Source organism: Pleurodeles waltl, chromosome 2_2 (assembly GCF_031143425.1).
Source record: "Pleurodeles waltl isolate 20211129_DDA chromosome 2_2, aPleWal1.hap1.20221129, whole genome shotgun sequence".
Taxonomy (NCBI): domain Eukaryota; kingdom Metazoa; phylum Chordata; class Amphibia; order Caudata; family Salamandridae; genus Pleurodeles; species Pleurodeles waltl.
Window position 1 is genome coordinate 84,558,404 of NC_090439.1, and position 17,678 is coordinate 84,576,081.

At 41.2% G+C, this 17,678-nt stretch overlaps 1 protein-coding gene across 2 annotated transcripts in view; it reads right to left on the reverse strand.

Moving 5' to 3' along the window:
• The window catches only part of CDH18 (cadherin 18), a 2,476,497-nt gene that overhangs the window by 903,308 nt on the left and 1,555,511 nt on the right, over positions 1–17,678 (reverse strand). The gene's annotated exons all lie outside the window — the stretch shown is intronic.

The window sequence follows — 17,678 nt, forward strand, 5'->3', positions numbered from 1 at the left end:
TTGGGTAGGAACCAATATTGCCATGTTTAGGGTAGAGAACACAAACACTTTAGTACTGGTCAGCTGTGGTAAAGTGCACAGAGTCCTAAAACCAGCAAAAATGAGGTCAGGTCTAACATTTGACCCCCCAGTTAAAAGTGGGGATAGCTACCCAACCCTTTAGGAGGTCTCTTCAGAAAGGCGGAAGAATCTGGAGAGACTGTCAGCATTGGCCTGGTCAGGCCCCCACCACTGAAGAGTCCATTCTCTGCAGGGAGATGGACCACTTCAAGAGTTTAGGATTTTCACCCCTCATCTGCGTGAGCCATCTAAGGGGCTTGTGGTCTGTCTGAACCCAGAATGAGTCCCAAACAGGAATGTTCTCACTTCTTCAGAGCCCAGACCACAGCATACACTTCTCTTTCAATGGCACTCCACCTCTGTTCCTGTGGAAGTAACCTCCTGCTAATGAAGTAGTTGATCTAGGCCCTCCTCATTCAACTGTGCTAAGACTGTCCCTATGCAATGTTCTGAAGTGTTCGACTGCACAATAAATTTTTGGGTGAAATCAAGGGCCCTCAGCACAGGCTCTTTGCACATGGCTTCCTGACAGACTTCTGCCAGACCTCCAATCTGTGATGCTTCTTGGAAGTCAGCTCAGTTAAGAGGGGCAACAATGGCACCATAGCCATTAACAATTCCCTAGGCCTACGAAGACCCTCACTTCTAACTGGGTTTTAGGTGGTTGCCAGGACATGATGGTTTCAATCTTGGCCTGAGGAGGCTGCACCTTGCCTCCACATATCAGGTGTCCTAAATACACCACTGAACCTTGCCCAATCTTGCACTTGCTGGTCTTGATTGTCTGGCCTGCCTGTTGTAGGTCCTTGAGCACCTCTTGGAGGTGATTCGGGTGTTTCTTCCAGCTGGTACTGTAGACAGAAATATCATCTAAGTAGGAAGCACAGAAAGCCTCCTTACCAGCCAGGACCCTGTTAACCAACTGTTGAAAGGTAGCCTAGAAAGTCTTCAAGACAAATGGTGTAACTCAGAATTGGTAAACGGGCCTTAGGGTTTGAGAATGCTGAACTCTCTTTTGTCCCTTCAATTAAGGCAAACCAAAAGTACTGAGCAATTTGGAAGCCCTGAGCTGTCAATGAGCTCATCAGCTCTGGGGATGGGGTGTGCGTTGGTCTTGGATTTGAGGCTTCTGTAATCCACACAGAACCAAAGTCCTGGTTTGGTGCCAGGTGGTGCTGCCTTTGGAACCAACACAACAGGGCTGGACCAGGGACTATTGGAGGGCCCAATCACCCCGAAAGCTAATATCCTGGAGACTTCCTCCTGGATGTTGACTCTCACCATATCTGACACCCTGTAAATTTAGTTTTTTTACCAAGGGAATTATTCCATTATCAATGTCATGAACGCATAGATGCGTGACTCCAGGGATGAGTGAGAATAAGGAGGCAAACTGACTCAGCAACTGGTAACAGTCCTCTTGTTCTTCTGGGTTCAGTGTGGCAGAGAGTTTGACAGCCTCCACTGACCCATTGTGTTCTTGTGCAGAGAGGAGGTCAGGGAGAGGTTCACTCTCATTCTCCACACACTCATGAGTGACAAGGAGTATGCTCACTTCGGACCTGTCCAAGTGAGGCTTTAGCCTGTTGGCATGGAGCACCCTTATGGGGATTCGATGGGTCTAGAGGGCCACTAAGTAAGTGGCCTCCCCCTTAGGCTCCTTGACTTCGTATGGGTCAGTCCTGCAGTCCTGTCCATTACTCACACTTTCTGGCCATGTTGAATCTCTATCAGAGTGGCCTTCTGGTCACACCAGCATTTCATTACCTCCTCAATGGCCTCAAGATTGCTCTTGACCTTTTTCCAGAAGTAATGTATCTGGTTGTGGAGGGCCAGCATATAGTAGACCACATCCTGGTGCGGTTTCCTAAGAGCTTTCTCCCACCCCTCCTTGATAATGTTTAGAGTTCCCCTGACAGGGTGGCCATAGAGGAGTTTGAAGAGGCTGAATTTCACTCCTTTCTGTGGCACGTCCCTGTAGGCAAAGAGAAGGCATGGCAAGAGGATGTCCCACTTACACCTCATGGCTCAGGTAGGGCTGTGATCATACCCCTCAAGATCTTGTTAAATCATTCGACTTGACCATTGGTTTGGAGTAGATAGGGTGTGGTGAACTTGTAAGTTACACCACACTCATCTGACATGGACTTCATGTACGCAGACATGAAGTTAGTGCCTCAGTCAGAAGCTATCTCCTTGGCGAAACCCCTGCAGGTAAAGATCCCCATCAGAGTTCTGGTCGCCACAGTCACGGTCCACAGAGGGATTGCCTCTGGGTTGCATGTGGCATAATCCACCAAGACCAGGATGAACCTGTTGCGTAGGGCTATCTTGGGCTCCAAGCGATCAATTTAGTTCACATCCGCCCTTTCGAAGGGGGTGTCAAATATGAAGAGCAGGATCAGGGGAGATATCTGCTTTTTCCCTGACTTCCCATTGGCCTAGCAGGTGGGATGGTACCAGCAGAATGTATTTGAAGTTGTCTTCATTCTGGGCCAATAGACATAGTAATCAAGCCTGGCAAAGGTCTTGTATTGCCTTAAATGTCCTGCCAGGAGTATGTCATGAGCCAAACCCAATACAAGAGGCTCAGTAACTTAGGGGACCACCAGCACATGGGCTGTCCAGGAACCTGGAAATTTTGGCTCTCTGTAGAGGAGATCATTCTCCCAATAGATCAGGTGATCTCCACAGGCTTCACCTGCTGCATGGGTTGAGGCTTGTCCTCTCAAGCCCTCAAGAGTGGAACACTTTCTCTGTGCTTTGCAGAATTCCTCCCTGGTGGGCCCACCCTCAACTTGTCAGACAGCAAGCTCAGATAGATCAGCCAGGGTTGCAATGTCCTCCCTGGTTGGCTCAGTGGCCTCCACCTCAGGGTCCCCGACAACCTCCATCGACAGATGCAACCAATACCAAAGTTGGTCACAGCAGCTCTGAGGTATGTCAAGCTCAGCAGTTGTAAACCTCATCTTGCTCTATGACAATCACACAGTTTCATCTCTTGTTCGACATATAGCAATCTTCACAGTTGCAGCGCTCACTAGGCTCACAATGATCATGGTGCTGTAGTTCTCACCAAGACTCAGGATGAGAAACTGGGAGGGGGTCCCACTGGGCACACAGGTCTTCAAAAGTTTGCTGTCACACGGTCAACTCTCTTTGGATGTCCGACAGCCAATATGGACATGCTGGGCATCTTTCCTTCTGATCACTCTCTCATCCTGCATGGACAGGCAAATTGCTTGCATCTCTCAGCAGGCAGACAGGCATCTGGGTGCTTCATTGCAGATCCACAGCTTATCCCGTAGAGAGAACATATTTCAGGTGATGTCCCCTCACGTCTGGGAGACACCAGACCTGACTGCACAGAGGTGCTTTGAGTACTCTGTGGGGAAATTCATTCCATGGTCATAAAGGACTTAGGGCCAGATGTATCAAGCAGTTTTACCCATTCTGTGTCTATGGGAAAATGTGTTCATACATATGGCCCTTAGAACTGAACACAGTAGGGTGGTTAGGGTTCTAGCTTTTTCACAATGTCTAGAGGGAGGATATGCATTCACTGTCTCAACAGTAGAATCAATATGGGGTTGTTCTTTCTCTCAATAATTATCCTCAGGCTTCTTTCTAGACAGGGTGTTTGTTCAGTGTAATGCTTCTCATAGAAGGTAGCATTTGCATTGTCTCCAACGTGGAGAATCAACAACAGAAGCACAAAGAGATGTAAGGTGTTTGCATGTGGGTGTCACAAATCAAACTGAAGGAATAATCAGGGGCAGACGAAAGGGATAGGCTCACTTAGGAGCTTCCTCCCCTATGACAATAGAGAATGCAGTCCCACCTTCCACCCCTACCATCGACCAAATGGCTGTGCTCAAGAAGACTAATGAGCAGCTTACTGAATTTTTAAAGATGGGGAAAGGTAGCACTGTCACTATTCTCCTTACTTCAAAGTCTGGACATCCTTACGCCAGCTACAGGAATGCAAGCAGTACACTTTCTCTGGTTGGGAGTGCAGTCATTTCCCAAATTAGATCCAAATTGTCTTCATTGTTCAGGCTCACTTATACACACAGCTTATCACCATGCATGTGTTACACACATTACACGTGCACACACTCTTGACACACACAAATGTTGTCAGTGCAAGGTTATGGGCATAAGCATAATAATGAGACTTACTACAAGTGGGCCAGTGGCACTGACTTACAGTGACACAGATAAACATTCGGGTCACACTATTGTGGGAGCCAAACCTTAATAATCATTTGAACCCCAATATTTTGAACACGCCAATTCTTACCCGATTAATTTGACTCCAAAATCTCCAAACAGATCTAGTGGTTAGAGACAACACTCCTCTTTCACAATTATATATTTCAGCACAGTAAAACAGAACCAATGAGGAAACACTAATAAATGAGTTCTATATTAAAAATTGTCAAAACTAAATTTATTACAGGATTTTAGTAAGTGTGGCACAGAGAAAAAGGTGCATGAAAAAAGCTGAAATACGTAAATACAGAATCATAAAATATATCCCTAATTAAACATGTTTAGGCACAGCCGTGAGAGTCAAGCTCATAAGGAGTACTGACAAGGTCCCCATAAGAAAATCTAAGACAAATGGACAGTCTCAGGAGGAAATATTTACAGTCACCCAAAACGAAAATGAACAAAATTATCTTAGTATAAAATGGAATAAGCTCCCTGAAAAATGAAATGAATGAATGATCTCACAGTACAAAAGCCCAAGAGTCTGAAACTTGCTTCAAGAACAACATTATTAGTTCACCTATTACAAATCTATACATCATTAAAACCTTCAAAATTCTGAAATAATTTTAATCCAATCTTACATATTTGTACATTTTAAAAAACACAACTACATTATTGATATCTGTTAAAAACACTGTATGATGCCACTAGATCTGGGCGGAATTGGTGGAGTTCTGCTATGCAGAAATCCATGTAGTACCTAGAAAACTCTGGAAGATTCAGCCTCACTCTGTGAGCAGGCAGAGTTGTGCTCAGTCACCCATTCGCACTGATTTGTGCTAGTAGCTAGTGCGCTTGCAGCCATTTTGTTTCACCTGTTCTGTGCAAGGTGTTGGGCCCATTTATTTATCTACCCTAAATGTTTGCAATCCTCCCCATCCCACTCATCTACCCTCATTTACCTTTATAATGATAGTGTGTTTATTTGTGTTTGTGTGTTTTACATTTTTGTTTTTATAAGACCTTTGTACTTTGTTTGGTTTTCCCTTTACCTACTCATTTCTTTTTTATATTCCTGCCTTTTTCCTATTTTTTCCCCCCACCCAGTACCATGGCAGAGCATTGGCGAGGCAGCGCCAGAGTGGCCCCAAACTGAACACCTTGCGGTTGCCAGCACCACCAAGGGGTGCATTCCTGGCCATGTTTCAAAGGCTGAGTTGGTTGCACATATTTTGTTTGTGCAGCACCATTGCCCCTCCTTACTGACAGCAGATGGCAATCCCAGGAGTAGGTATGGCCTGCACTACTGTGGAGGAGGGTGCACCAGAGTGTGTGGAGGAGAACTGGTGTCAGGCGCACCCAGCAGCAGCTGACGCATCACTGGGTCCATCCTCGACTGTGAGCATGACCTGCTGGGCATCCAGGTTGTGGGGATCAGTGAGTAACTATTTGTTGTGTCCTACATTGCAAATATTTTTTTCAACTAGCATGTTACTTACACTCAGAGGTAAGTTAGGTTTACCTAACATTACAAATATTATGTAATCCAATTTGAGCGAGCCAGGTGCTCATCACTACCTAGTTGTGCTCATTGCTGCAAGAAGTCATGAAGACTCCTCTGTCCTGTCAGTAAGATAGTGGTAATAATAATATTAGTGAGTTAGCGTTCTTTGTGTCTTTCTTTACATGAAGCTCATACAGTCCCAAGCATTCTCCCAGTGATTTACAGGCTGCATCAATGCATTGAAAAAGGAAACTGAGTTGGCCTCTCAAAGGGGGTTGAGAATTAAAGATCATTCTTTGCAATAAATTAGTACTTTTAAATGTGGTTTAGAAAATTTGGAATAGGGTTTAGGTTTAGGAAGTTAGGAAAAGGTCAACTCGATATAAAGGTGATCTTATTCACAAAAGTATAATGTCAATTTGTTACCGTGTTTGCCTGTCAAAATATTTTGATTAACTTTACCACTAATCTATTTTTGTTTTATTTCGTATTTCTTACATTAGCACCCCAGGGCAAGAAGTGGACAATGGACTGTCAGGCCAAGACTACCACCAACAGTGCCATGATGAGTGGAAGTACCACCAACACAGCAGTGGTTGGCGTTCTGCTGACCCCAGTAAGTCCTACTGTTAATATGATTTCCCTAACTTTTACCTCTCTCCATTTATAATAACTTTTCCTTTTTTATTACTGACTGTTTTTTTTCTCAAATCTTCTTTGTTCTCTTTAATGTTGGTTAATTCTTGCTATCCCTGCAATATAATTGTTTCTATATTTCAGGTTTCTGTAGCTGACGTTCTCATGTCTGTACTAATGCTTTATCCTTCTTTGTTATTAAGCTTTCCCTCTCCTCTACCTTGTATGTCCATTGGGCTGGTACTGTAAGACCAAGAGAATAGATGTTAGGTACTCTAGTAAGAAGACTGCAGACTCAAGCAATCTATTCTATGCTTGTTTGTTGAGAGGGCTTTCTTTTTCTTACTCATACACAAATAGTAAAACTAGAGAGTGGCCATGGTGACCACCCAATGTTGTTTTGTATTTATTATTTAGCAGTTTTGATGATGGTGCAGCATGGCAGGAAAGTAGCATGAGGATGGTACCATTGCAATTGCCAACCAATACCATATGTCATTCATTGATCAATTGATTCTACCCCTTCATTGCACTCCAAATCACTCACAGTCATCATAACTCTGCCCCACTACTATGAAAGGTTTTTGGTTGGCTTGACTACCTGGCTTTTCTAATATTGTCAGCTAACAATATACTCAAAGTTATATTTTTGAAAGAAGAGAGTATATAGCTAGCTAAACTGTAGTGATGTATTGTGGGAGCATTATTGTTTTAAAAAATAATAATGAGAGTGGAGGTGTATTTGGCATCCAGAATATGCAATGTTTTTCTAGCTGTATAGACCACCAGTGGTGGAGACAACACCAGTGCACCAGATGCGGAGTCATTTGGAGGGGGAGCCCGAAAAGCAGCTGGGACGGGTGGTGGAAAGTCACACTGCTTGGTTATTGACAATTACTAGTATACTCACTGTATTTGTTAAGCGAGGGAGATCCCACCCATCATTGATGACCCCTGTGCCCATGCATTTCATGACCCATGACCTAACTGCAGCATGGTTCAATTTCCACTGTAGTGCGGCTGTGCATTTTGTGCCTGCTTCAGTTTAGTGACATTTTCAAAGTTTTCAATGCATTTCAAACCAGAACAAAAACAGGGCATGTTTTCCTTCCCTCCCAGTGCCCACACAGTCACCTTCTAGTACTTTACTCCTTTATTCTTACCTACGTTCTGTCCCAGACCACCAAGAAAATTAAGAAATCCATTCACATGTGCAATACTTTTCTGACCAAGTGGTTCATATATTTTATGGCTTCCATAATAAATTTATCAATGTTCAGATTTTCCCTTTGGATATTCATCAACTTTCAACTACACTGACTGACTAAGCCAAAGTTTAGGAACATGATGATCAGCGACATCCCGATATTTTATAGCAAAACCTCTACCTACCAACCTTTTCTCTCTAACTTACCGTGCAGTAGAGTAAGTCAAGTTTCCTTTCTTTACTGCCAAGCAAATGTTTTTGCTTGTTATAATTTGTGTTTTGGAGTGAAGCCAGGGAATAAAGTGGAATTAAGTGCCTGTGATTTTGTGGATGGAATACTCTGTGATTAACGTGTTAAATAAAATCTTTATATCTCAATCCTTTCCCTGTACTGCAATGCATCATTTCTCCCACTGTCTACTTACGGAAGACAGGATATCTATTATCGGCATGTGTTATGGATGATGTGTGTGACATATATTATTTATGGGCATCTTATAAGTCAGGGTAAAATTGAAAGGCATTTGGAGAAGAGCAGGGCCATTGGAATTAAAGTAAGATAATTGCCCATTGCAAATGCCCCAGCTGCAGAATGCAGAGAGCAGCAAAGCAGTACTCGATGCGCTAGTTAGCATGCCTCCATTAATGTAGCACAACAAGAATACTTGTACTCTATAGTGGATGATGTCTTACTCATTAATGAGAGTTAATTTCTATTTTTCTGCACTAAGCTTCTGTTTTGCTTTTTTAGGAAATCCTTTACAAGGAAAACAATCACAGTTTCTTTAATGAGTTGTTATGCTGCCTTAATTCCTTTCAGTCAGTCAGTGCTTTCATGTGAAGCATGTGTGGGTAAAATCAAGACTCTCCAAATAGCATTAAAAAATTCCAGTGCCCCTAGGGGACCAGCAATGTACTGCTACTGTGCCACTATGTAATTTTAAACAGGTGTTTTCCAAAGCATTGTTTATAATTTGTCTTCTTTACATTGTGGCAGAGAGGGAGGGTTTTCTACTTTTTAAAACTGAAGTCGATAAAGGCTTATTCCTATTCCTTATGCCTGGAATCGGTTTTTGTGTGTTACTTTGCACTGCTGTGGTAGGATGTTTCAGAGTATCAAACTGTATACCAGTTAGTCATAGTTAGTTATAGTTAGTTATACCCCTGTCATACTACCTTCTGTAACTATATTGACCATTAGGGGGTATGCTGCCATTAGCTGTATTGCCTACGATAACCTAGATAAACAAGAACTTGCTACTTATCTTCAGTAGAAGTTAGTTACTAACTAAGCAAGTTGACTTTGTTCCTTAGATCTCTTGCCTGAATAGATGATGTGAACCAAACAGATTATCCATCACAGGCAACTAAATTGAAAGAAAAACACAGAGTTAGTGGGTTATACATTTATATCATAGCTTTAGAAAGACAGAACCCAAACTACTACTACCTTGATACAACAAAGAATACCAGATACCATAACAAGAACTAGCAATAGTAAATTATTCTGAGCAATGTGGAGCATGGAATTTAATAAATACTAAAGTTATATAATCCTCGAGTCAGGAAAAGTGTACTCAAAATTCTGGAGTGAATTGAACAAGGTTAAGCATTAACATAGCATAAGGCCTGAATGATGATGTTGATATTGACAAATTATGTTCTTCCACATCTAAAATATATGGACCCCTTTTTATGTGTGGTTGGGTAAGTGGGGTTTATGTGGGCTATTGTTAAAGTAATAGAAGTTCCGGCAGTGAGCTGGTGTCACATTTAACCACATCCGCCCCACCAAGTGTGTGATCCACTTGGAGTAAAATGAAGCCACAGCTCAATAAATCACACATCCCAGGGCAACAGGGTTAGGGGTTTGATGAATGGATGGGAAAGGGTATTTGGGGAAAGGTGTAATAAAGACAAACAACATAACCACAATATTCATTAGGGCATTGAACAGAGCATTATCAATCTGTTGTGGATGGAAAAAAGAACTGAGTATGACATAGTTTAGTTAAATGTACTGCAAACAGTCCTTCTGCCCCTAAATGTTCTTTCATCTAGGTTTGAAAAATACAAATTATGGAGAAGTGAAGTGAACCCACACAGTTCTAAAAATCATGTTTGTTGAAAGAAAAAGTATACTATATTGCCAAATTAGGAGGTGCATCTGCATTCTTCTTGGAATGTCTGTCACTGGTGGATGCCTGCCTGAACTGGTCTAGTAGGTAAGCAGGAGTGTTGAGCGTTCACCTTTCACTCATACAAGAGAAGAGAAGGCATGCATATTGACCCTGTACAGTAGAGTCAAGGAAGAGGACAGAAGGAAGGTAACCTTCATGAGGAGTGTACCAAGAAGAGTCAAAGGCAGAGCAAGAGCATGAGAGTAGTTTCACATTTGAGCCAGCAGTGCAGCAATCACACTCAGCAACATTTCCCAAATCAACGCACCTCTCTCCAGTCCACAGAGGTAAGTACTAGACCACAAAGTAATCATCATAATTGTTTCCCTTTGAAGTTGATAACTTCCTTCTTCTGGCTGCAGAGGTTGTCCTGCCCTACGTTCTTCCATATTCCTCCTGACTTAGAGTAACTCCGTCACACTCCCTACCTGAGCCATATAGACCTGTAGTTGACTGCTGTTGACAAAGAAGTAGAGAAACAGAATAGGAGCATTGTTTGTAGATTTGTGTTTGCAAACTATAGTGACTAGTATGGTCCAGCTTCAGAAATAAGGAGTGGACCCGGCAAGTAAATTTCGCTAACTTTAAAAGGGCCAATGACCTTCTGCAAAAATGATCACTCATCAGCCCCCAAATATTGCAAATCATCAAAATCAAGCTTACTAATTAGCTTACTAATTAGTTAAACTCCCTCCCTCACTGTCTTCCACCACATAAACCCTCAATAATCACTCACAATCACTCAATAATATATCATCCCACATTGGTGCAATAGTTACCTCTTCGAATACAAATATGGTGGTAGGTACACGATTGCATCTTCTATTTGATGCAAAGAACACTTTGGAAGTTAGCGGTCTTGTAAATTAATGATTTTCTGGGTCAGCCCTGCTTGGTGCTGAACAAAAGTATAGGCATGGGAGGGAGGCAAGCACGGACTCCAATATCCTGAAGGGAATAGAGAGGCTTCTTCATTGCACACTGGTCCAACTTTAATCCTGCCATACACATGCCTACAAAATTTTTTGGGCAAAGAAAGAAGTTTGAGAATAAATAATTCAAAAGTACTATGGTTGCATACTCAGTAGGGGAAGTAGAGTTCATCCTCAAACTCAGGCGGTCAACCCAGACGTTGGTCAGTTAACAGATTGAGGGGGATATTTATAGTCCACTAGCGCCACCTTGCGCCACATTAACGTCATGATTTATGACATTAATGTGGCCAAACGAGGCCGTAATCTCCTTGCCGTATTCACAATGTGGTGCAATGCATGCATTGTGCCACTCTGTAACCCTTTGCGCTAGGTTATGCCTGTGCCGGGCAAAGGCCAGAAAAATGATGTAAGGAAATCTATGAGATTTCCTTGTACCATTTTTACAGCACTTTTAATGGCTACTCTAGAGCAGGCGTTAAAGGGGGCTTCCATTCTCTAGAATGAAGCGCTATGTACTCTGCAGGAGTAGCACCAATAATTTGTGAAATTACGCTATTGGCCCTACCATGCGCCATGGTGCACTGTATTTTAAATACGATGCACACATGGTGGTTGTAGGGTGGTGCTAAGGGGCGCAGGGAAAGTGGCATTACCCTCGGTGCAGCGCCGCTTTCCATAAAACTGCCCATAAGTCTGATCAAACATCCTCCTCCTACTCCTGGAGGCAGGCACAGGTTTCCAGGAAAAGGTTGTGGTTGGCACACTACTGGTGGGAAGCAGATTTTTCACACTGGCAACTTTCTTGGCAGCATCTTTCTTATAGCTGGGCACGAAGCTGCACAGGCGGAAGAAATTGGAGGACTGATTTCACATGTTGTGTGGTTATTTGTCTTTGGACATGCCTTCTGTCTGACAGTACTGTGGGTGATGTCTGTTTTCTTGTACACCTAAAAACAAACAAGCAAAACAAAAAACACTTGCGGCATTGTTGCAATTTAAATTAGTACAGAAAAAGATTATATAATTTGGTGTGGTTGGTTACTTAAATTCTTCTTCTAAATAAGTAAAAACAATATATTTATACATTTTAAAGTCAACCCACACCACCATAACATTAAATCTTATTCCCAATAAGGATAATACAGCATACAGATTTAACTCTTTCCTTTATGTGCATCTATGCTAACGAAGTCACCTGTTGCAGTCAAGGAGATAAATGGGAAAATGGTATAATCCTTAAAAAATGTAAACTATTGTGCAGCTATGGCAGGCAAGGGAGCCTAGGGAGAAATAGAATATTCCTTAAAAAATGAATGATGCTGGTATGTGTGCAGTATACCTCCCATGGCAGGCAGGGGTCCAGGGGAGATGGATTAATGCCTAATAGAAGTAATGATTTGTGCAGCTGTGAGCCTATGACAGTCAGGGGTGGATGGATAGAGGCAAAGTGCAAAATGAAAATTCAAATTAAATTAAAACATTTTTAAAATAAAAATATGAAAATTAATAATTGATGTTTGTACTATGGGAGTATGAGAAACTCAATGAGAGACATGGAGGTGCATGTGAACATTCTAAAAAAATGCATGTAATATAAAGCACTGTTCATCATAATCATATTCATAATGCACATATACTACAATTATCCACAAACATGTCATTAAACAGATATCCAAGAAAAGTAAAAAATGAACAGAAACAAAAACCATAGCCCTCTCCTATAACAAATCTCCCTAGAAAATGGCTTTGAAAACTTGAATAAATAAAAGGTGGCTGCACAAAATGGCCACTAACCACATGGTCAACAAACAACAGCAATCAAGGATGCATGGGAAACAAAGAACAAATCCAAGCCTATGGCAAAAGCACACTGACTGGTTGCACAAAATGGCTGCCGACCATATGTTCAAATAACAACAGCTAGCAAGGAGGCATGGAGAATAAAGAAAAAATGCAAGCCTATGGCAAAAGCACACTGACTGGCTGTGAAAAATGGCTGCCGGCCACATAGTCAAAGAATAACAGCGAGCATGGAGGCATGGAGAACAAAGAACACATGCAAGCCTATGGCAAAGCACACTTTTTGACCACACAAAATGGCCGCTGGCCACATACAAACAAACAACACCAAGTAAGAAAGATTGGAGAACAAAGAACCAATGCAAGCCTATGGATATAGCTCTATGGCTGACTGTACAAAATGACCACTGGACACATGGGCAAACAACAACCGCAAGCAAGGAGGAACACATAACAAAAAACACTTGCAAGCCTTTGGCAAAAGCACACGGGCTGGCTGCACAAAATGGCTGTCAGCCACACTGTCAAACAACAACAGCAAGCAAAGAGGCATGGAGAACAACGAACACATGCAAGCCTATGGCAAAACACACTGGCTGGCTACAGAAAATGGCCATATGGTCAAATTATAAACAGCAAGCAAGAAGGCATGGAAAACAAAGGAAAAATGCAAGACTGTGGCAAAAGCACACTGGCTGGTCAAACAAAACTGCTGCTGGCTAAATGGTCAAAAAAGAGCAAGCAAGGATACAGAGAGAACAAATAACACATGCAAGCCTATATCAAAAGTACACTGACTGGTTGCACAAAATGGCTGCCAGCCACATGGTCAAACAGCAACACCAAGCAAGGAGGCATGGAGAACAGAGAACACAGGTAAGCCTATGGCAAAAGCACACTGACTTACTGCACAAAATGGCTGCCAGCCACATGGTCACCAACAAGCAAAGAGGCATGGAAAACAAAGAACACATTCAGGCCAACTGACACACACTACACAAAATGGTCCCTGGCCACAAGGGGCCGAAACACAAATGTAGCCAATGGAAAACACAATCACACACACACTGGCCACACAAAGGAGGCATGGTAACACTGCAGAAACTATTGCCATTAATTCAGCAATGGCAAACACAATTATTAACTGAGCTGTAAACAATTTACAACAACATACATCCTCCTATGGCATCAAATATTATCCCATATATACACATTTTACAGAAAAAAACATAAAATACAAACAATCACCCACATTCTTTATTTAATCCAATGACATCCCTGCACTAAATAATGTTTTATTTAAAACAAAATATACCACAGACACAGTTCTTTCATGCACTGATGACTAGTACTGGGCCTACTGGCTGGATGGCCCATTGGCAGACTGGACAATTTGTATTGCAAATGTAACAAGCATGGATAAAATGTACTGAACTGTGCCTCACTTTTCCTTTACAAAAGATCAAAAATTAAACACAAAAAAATAACTAGGCCCCTACTGTAACTCCAGGCCACTCAACACAATCAAATGTAAAAATCAAATAAGAGTGCAAAAAAATACTGGTGTATGTCCTCTAGCAAACAAAACAACACCTTGATGCATTTTTTTTTACTTACTGGTGATATCACAAAACAAAGTCTTTAAATCCAGTGCTATATATGCAGCAGAGAAAGAAAGTGATCCTTTTACCTCGACGCCCAAGTGAAAAATGACCAGTGAATGGACAAAGCACTGGGAGGGGCCTGCTAGAAAAGAACACGAAGATGAAATCTCTGGGGCACCTACTTCCTATTGAAAAAAAAAGAAAGTAAAAAAAAAAGGCTTCTCACACTAAAAAACAAATTGCATGGGCAGTTGGATTACAATATGCTCTCAAAAATGTATTTTCAAGTAGATTCAGCTGCTTCTCAAGTAAAGAATATGTTTTAAGTGCACAGTCGGTTACTCACGCTCACCAGCAACACAAAGAAAGGTGATGTCATGGCTGGAAGCTGCGCTTACAGCCATAAAATCTTGCATGCTCTCACAAGCAGCCTAGATATTGTGGTGCTCACCAGCATGCACAAAAAACATGTCATGCTCACACTATTGAAAAAAATTCCACGAGCGGAATTAATTTTTCCCAACCACCACTTTTTGTGCCTAACACCCAGAACTGGGATTGTAATCCACTCTCCACACTAAGGACTATTGTTGTCCCAAAAAAAATACATCTTTTATTTAATGTGAAGACTATTTTTGAAAGTATCCCTTTTTGCAGAACAATTTAAATCCTCGTAGTTCTCATTGCAACCAACACAGAATTTCAAATCAAGTGTTGACTGTAAACAGTACACATTGTATACAACATGGGTCCTTAGCTTTGTTGATTTTGCTTATTTTGTGATGTCTTGTTTTATTAAGGTGATTTTTACGGTTCAGTTGCTATGTTTATTATGCATCTATGTGTGTATGTGTGTGTGTAAATAAGATATTTTATTAAAGTGTTATTAATTGTTATTAAGTGTTACTAATTTGGACAAAGTAACATGCCTGCAGGAACATTGTAACTAGCCTCAACTTCAGACCATACCCTTTGTGCTAGGCATTCACTGCTTGAGCAAGATACTGTAGAAAGTAAAAAAAAATCCTTTGGATGCATCCAACTAAGTAAACCATGTACCAGGAGTCCTGGGCTGCAGTAAATCCTTGCACTAAACAACTTCAATTCCCTCTTTGAACTGCTAAGCAGGCCTTTTGATTGCAATATTAGGGACAAAACTGACAATCTGAATCATGTCATTGTTTACACTACTCATTTCTAATGATGTAAGGCACCATTCCGGGTCTTCCCTCTCCTTCTCCCAACTTCACCGTCCTTTATACCAACTATTATTGTCCCATAGTGCCAGACAGGAACCCAGATAACCATCTTTCTATCGTCAAAAGTTCTACTTCCCTTTGATGTTGGTGATTTTCTTCTCCAAACTTTTCATACCTTTTTTAATTCCATATGTTTGACTCAGCTCACAATATCACTTATGCTACTCTGCAACTAATATATATATTTTTTTCAATTATAGTTTCTTCTTCACTCATATTTCCTCACCCATACAATGTCCTTGCCACAAACAACATTCCTACATTTTTTTCTCTGTTTCTTCTCTTTGTACATGAGTTGATATTCTCATGTCTAATAATTTAAATAGTTGCTTCTTTTTATCTTGCCTACTTAAACAATGTCTTAAACTTCAAAACTTCGTGTAGACGTTCCCATATTTGACTAAGGCTAACACTCCAATACATCTCTAACTCTTTTTAAACATCTGTGGGACCCAGGATGAAAATTACTTCCCTTCTTGTCTCACTGGGTCCATCTATTGCCCTTCACTCCCATATGTCAAAAACCATGCTTATGTGCAAAGGCAAATAATCTTACTATCTACTACCATATAATTTTACTTACATGTCATCCCCATTAACTATCAGACAGCCCTTTGTATCACCCCTCCTTTTAATCTAACTTATGTGCTTATGGACTTTTCAAATACATTTTAGTTACCATTAGACATTTCCTCTCCCACCTTTTGTTCGTTTAAGTCCGGGTAACCCAATATTAATACATCCCTTCCTTTTCTGACATTTCCCAATCTAAACATTGTATTTGTCATCATCAAGCAAATCTAACAGTGGCCTCCTCTGATTATGCCCAACATTCCTTGAAAGATGAGGCCTGCAAAGTATCCCTTTTTCTAGACGCTCTTAGGCTCCTGTTGTCCTTCCAAGCTTCCAGGCATCAGTGGGCTACACATTCTTCCCTTATCTCTTCTGTCCGGCTTTATAGCATCTCACTGTGAGTTCATGTAAAGATAAACAAGCCCAGAGCAGTTTAGAGCTTTCTCATGTAAAATATAGGAAGGGTGAAGTAGAAATACTGAATACAGTACCTTACATGAAGTTACAAGCCCCATGTAATGAGTGTTAACATGTATCTTTATGTTTAAAGAAAACAAATGCAATGAGAAAGCACCAGTGGTTTCTCAGTGTGGAGAGTCACAATGCCGGCAGTATCTAGCAGGGGGGAACCGTGTGAAAAAATAAAATTTCAATATGGGTCCATTGTAGACTGTTCATAGGAACGACTACAGCAATTGAAATCGGTGGTATTTAGGTAACAGAAACAAATACATTCAGGCTTTGTATTAGTGTGCTGTACAGTTAGAAAATTCTAGCTCCTAAGAAATTGCCTTTAATTAGCTTCATTTATAAACTGAATGCAACCAACACATGTTAAGTGCCATAAAATATGGGACTTTCATAGGCAGATGGTCTTTAATTATACATTTGGTGCAGTCATAGTGTAATTAGTCACACAATGTGAGTTTAAGACTGACGTAGGTTCAGCTGAATTATTTTTGTAAGTTAATACTGAAAGCTCCCCTCCAATGTTACAGATGCCTGGGAGGTCCTCGGTGCAGCCAGTGACAGCAACGCACAAAAGTGTACATAGTTCCTGAAACGGTCTCAGTGTGTATCTACCAATGATCTGCCAACGTATTGCCATGCTTTAGCCTTTACAATTTATCAATAATTTGGTAAAAGTGTGCATTTTGTTAAGCAGAACTGCACAGAAATACTTAAATGTTGAAAGTCATTTTAATCGAAGTAGATTAAAGGTTCTCGAATCGGATATATGCATGCCCATTTGTTTTTTGGGTCAGAAATATTGCACCCAGAAAACAGCGATCCTGCAGGGTGAGTTATTTACTAGGGGCAGTATTACCCACTCATTCTGCCGGTTGTAATGAGGCATAACTTGTTGAATCGTCGCTTATGTACTTAATTCCTACATGTTTTGCTTCTTTCAAACCATTTTCGTTCAAAACAACAGTAGGAATTAGAATTCCCGATGTGGGTGCAAACTCTTGCTTGTGCTGTCATAGAAAGAAATACTGTCTATTCATTTGTGACTGATCACTAGTGAGATTTAAGCCAACAGAATCTATTACAAGGTAAATTTTACAATCTTAAAATACTGAATACAAAAATATTGACTTGCACATTATCAATAAGGTAAGGATATATACGAGAATGTAGGAATATTAGTTTCAGTCTACATCTGCTTCTCTTGACAATATAGTTGAAGTGATGTGTTGCC